Below are 4,932 nucleotides of genomic sequence, written 5' to 3' on the forward strand. Positions count from 1 at the left end.
GATTAATGCGTTCCTATGGGCTTGAAACTCACTGTCCAGTGAAGATCCTCCATAGCGCAGCCATTTTCGCTGCCCGTGCAGTGAGGAATCCGTCCCAGAAACCAGTGGGCGGCCATTTTTTTTACCCGGCGGCCATTTTGAAACTGCCGATCAGCTGTGCAAAAATCTTCGTTTTGCGATAATCTGTTAGCAAAGCAGGTAACCGATCATCGCAAAGCGAAAAAACCCCATAGGAAACATTGTTTTGCGATCGCTTTTGCGATCGCAAAAATTTTGTTAATGCAATTTCATCATTAAATGAAATGCTCATCTTGCGAGGCACCACTGTACTGTAGTTTTAATTTTATATAACTAGGTTGGATTTCATTGTCCCTATTTTGAGAATTTGTTTGCCAGATTTCTTTCACAATTAGAATTCTAAGCATCTCTCGGAGTGCCACGACTGGTTGAATTCCCCTCATCTGTTGCGCCTCCAAGTTAGAGTGTTCCTGTGTACAGCTATTTGGAAGCAAAAAGAGGGAGGGTATTTGTCCTAGCCTATAATTTCTCTAAACATGGTTCCCCTACTTTACATGAAAAAGAATCAAGGCATTTACAGATAAGAAGTGAAATATCAAAGGTCACAGATAAATGGATACATAGGATAACTCATAGATCTGGCAGGAAGCATGGAGTTTTTTAAATGGCTAAACAGGTGTTTGATGCTTCCCAGCCCTGCCTCCTCTGGCAGGCATCCACTCAGAGGCAGCGTCCAGAGGAGGCGGGGCAGGGAAGCCAGCATGCTGCCTCTTGAGTGGTGCCCACCAGAGGGGGTGGGGCTGGGAAGTGCCAAACACTTGCTCAGCCGATAAACAAGCCAGTATGAACCACCGAACTGGCGATTTGCATCCACCTCTAGTGTGGAGTCATCTAAGCATAAAGACCAGATCATGTTGTATTATATGGTCACCTAAGGGAAATCGCACAAGCTGTGGTAGATATTTAGCTGGCTGCCTGTATCCCTCATTGTCTTTAGGCTGTGCAATTAGTTGTATGACTAACAGGGCAAATTGTGAAAACTTCTTGGAAAATTGTCCTTAAATGTTTTTCCCCCAATAATAGTTTAGCTTTATGGGTCATTGTGGTTTTGAAGCTGAAAATTTACCACCACACAGACATAGCTTTTTGCAGATATATAGCTATTGCTCTGTATTTCTAATTTCTACAACAGGAAAAAGTTGGTATCTTGATCAGTTTGCCAACAAGCCTTAGCCAGGTAATTCTAGTAAGGACATGGATAAATGGTAAACATCTCTTCTCTTTCCTGAGAAATGGACATTTTTCTGTCCCTAAAAGAAACAGGCCTGCAAGCATCAATACCTTTTTGTTATGGTTTACATGTTGTGATTTCAGACTTATATTTCCCTTGAAGAAAAAGGGTCCAGACAGTGTGTATCAATTGTCTGTATGCTTTTAACAAAAGTTCTCAATTACTAAGCCCAACACTATGACTTACGTGTATGAATAAAACTTACTATTGAAAATACATTCTCCTGTTCTATTATTTTTAAAAATATTGCTAGTGGAGCACACTTATCCATCTCAGTTGCCTTTATGTAGAGGGTATAATAATACGGACATATGTTAAGATGTTTATTGGCCAGGATCCTAGGAACTGCATCACAGAGGAAGGATTTGTGTGTGCCTTTTGAATATCTTATTTCATTAAACAGCTATCTTTCAAATTACTTTTGAAACCAATATCAAGACTGGTTTTCTGTGGATCATGAGAGGCTGCTGCTTAAGAAAAACGAGACAATCCTTTAGATCTTCAGAACTCTTTGTGTTCTGTCCATTCCACCAAATGTTTAGCTTAATGAAGCTCTGTTTGGCCCTCAAACAGAGTGAGGAGATTCCTCCTCACAGTAACTTTTGACATATAGCTAGATGTGTTAAATAGCCAATGAACCATAATATAGCTAGTTAAGTATATTATGGGAAACAGCCACTCCTCACAAAGCGTGAAGGCACAAAGGAACATGGAAGCCAGATTCAGTTTGGGTGGTTTGATTCTGAATAACATTCAAGGAATTGTGAAAGTCCCCTCTATGCTATGTGACCGTATAATAAAGAATGAAAAAATAATATGACTTGTGAGAACATATATACTAGAGTCACACCATGCTTCTATTTTGACTTAAATGTTCATACCGCCAAATGCTAAGAATGCATGTTGTAACCCTAATCCTGCCCCTCCCTCTCTGCTTTCCTCCAAGGTGGTTGTACTTTTTCACCCATGTAGATGAAAATACATAATGTATTGCTATTTTGAACAATGAAATTGCAGGAAGGAAAGGAGTAACATCGCCCACCCTCATGATAATTTCTCTCCTGAAACTCATAGTTTCCACATGCTGTTTTCTATTTTGAAAAAAAAAGAGAAGTTAAAACCAAATGCTGGAGAAAGTATAAACGTACGGGCATGATTACACGTCACTTGACCACCGAAAAGAAGGAAGTGGTTGTCCACAAAAAATTTCTTTGCGTCAAAAATGTTAAAACAACCACCGATTTCTACACTCCTCACAATTTGCATTCGGGCCAGTTGGTTCTGTGTCTCTCCAATGACATCACAACATGACTTTCTAATTGCCTCCTCTTTCCAAGATGCAGGGGAGGGGGATCAGGACACAGGTCTCCAGTTGTCAGGTGTGCTCCCAGAGGCATCTGGTGGGGCCGCTGTGAGATACAGGAAGTTGGACTAGATGGGCCCTTGGCCTGATCCAGCAGGGCTCGCTCTTATGTTCTAAAAATTAGTTGTTTGAAATGCGTTTAACGCTGCAGTCCTAGATACACTTACCTGGAAGTAAGGTCTACTAAATTACTTCCAGGTAAGTGTATCTAGGACTGCAGCGTTAAACACATACGTATATAAAACAAGCACATGCTATTGTCCATGCTTTTCTTTATCCACTTTGCTTTGCTTTTTCATTGCTCTTCTTCTGAGTCAAAAGGATTATTCACCTTTAATGCTTTTTTAAACTAGTGCGATACAGCTATTTTTATATGCCTGTTTATGAAAATAAAGACTATTAGTCAAGACAAATTTTGCGTTAAACAGGAAGACAAGGGAACTACTGCACCTCTTCTTCTGACAATAGTATTTTAAGAGCAATGTTAAAATGTTGCTTTGTAAAAGGCCAGATGGAGCATTGTGCTTGTTTTCTCCTGTTTAATACAAAAGTAACGCTTTTGCTGTTGATGCCCTCACTCAAATTTCCAAACTCTGGGATTCACCCAAATTTGCAGAAGTCAAATCTGGGGGAAATTGCTCTGTTCCAGGCACTTGGCCATGCTGTACTCTGTGTTACCCCCTTCCATTTTCCCCCAATGGTCAGCCAGCATTTCATGGCTAGTGGACACAATCAGTCTCCTTTTGCCGAGATGAATAGATTTAAAGCCTTGTTGAAGTGACTATGGATAAAAGGAAATGCAATGGAAAGACATGCGTACTTTATTTTCCATGTCAAGATCCATAAATGGCACAGGAATCTTGTCACAAAGAGACAACATTTATTCATACAAATTGCACACACTGGCATTTAATAACAAATAACAATGTTAGATGAGTAACTCATTCGTTGGGCAGATGAGAATATATATAGGTAATCTAGTTGTGGGAGATTGAGACTTTTGATTCCCAGTGTCAGAATTGCTGTTGTTGTTGTTTAATCGTTAAGTTGTGTCCGACTCTTCGTGACGCCATGGCCAGAGCACACCAGGCCCTCCTGTCTTCCACTGCCTCCCGGAGTTGGGTCAAATTCATGTTGGTAGCTTCAATGACACTGTCCACCCATCTCATCCTCTGCTGTCCCCTCCTCCTCTTGCCCTCACACTTTCCCAACATCAGGCTCTTTTCCAGGGAGTCTTCTATTCTCATGAGATGACCAAAGTATTGGGAGTGTCAGAATGCCGACTGTCAAGTCATCAAACTTATCCTTTAGAAATCCTTTCAACCTACTGTATGATGCTAAAGAGTTGGTGGCTTCCCTACACGTATCTTGAACAGATGTGGCAGGGAATCACTTCTAAAAGACATCTTAATCACCATCTCAATTCTTTTTATCCCTGCAGTGCACCATCCAGAAGTGGTGAGTGTTTTATCCATTATAGATTGGGCTTATTCCTGGTTCCCAGCCTTGCTGACAGACCTGAACTAGTGTCATGATGATGGAATATGTAGTCAGAAAAATGTAAGACGGAGTCAAGACAGGTTCTGTGTGAAGATGATTAGAGAAACATTGGAATGTGTTTTTCTAAGTGCTTTGAGAATGTTTTTCTGAAGATCGGTAGAGAGTGGTGATATCGCTGAAGGTCAAATCAAGGGGCCCGTGGAAGACGCAACATTCTGAGCTAATTGGAAAAGAGCACACCTGGACTTCCATGGAAATTAAGGGAGGAGGAAGGTGTTACAGCCCCTTGAGGCTAATTGGATAACAGCCAGAATTGTGAAGAAGAAGGGAGGGGTTAGATAATGTAGAAAATGGAGAGAAAGAGAGATCCAGTTTTGTTCTGGAATTTGATTCCATAATGATGGGAGAGAAAGGAACTTGATTGAGAGAGGATGTAAGTAAAGAGAAAGAAGGAGATGGGGCTTGCCCACTGCAGCCCACCTTAGCCTAGTTTAGTAGTGTTCATTATTTTAATGGGACATAGTTATTTTATTTAACTGTAATGATCTTTGAATATGTTCTTTATGCTAAAGTTTGTGCAATATAAACTGATTCTATGAAACTCTATTTTTCTAATAAAAATTAATTACAAAAATTCTACAAAATGACTGGTCTCTTGAACAGCAGGGTCTGATTAAATCCAGGAGGTGGTAAGGGCCACAAACTAGCTATCTTTAAGAGTCCTACCTAACCGAGCTGTTGTGAGTTCTAAGGAATCACA

Source organism: Pogona vitticeps, chromosome 3, assembly GCF_051106095.1.
Source record: "Pogona vitticeps strain Pit_001003342236 chromosome 3, PviZW2.1, whole genome shotgun sequence".
NCBI lineage: Eukaryota > Metazoa > Chordata > Lepidosauria > Squamata > Agamidae > Pogona > Pogona vitticeps.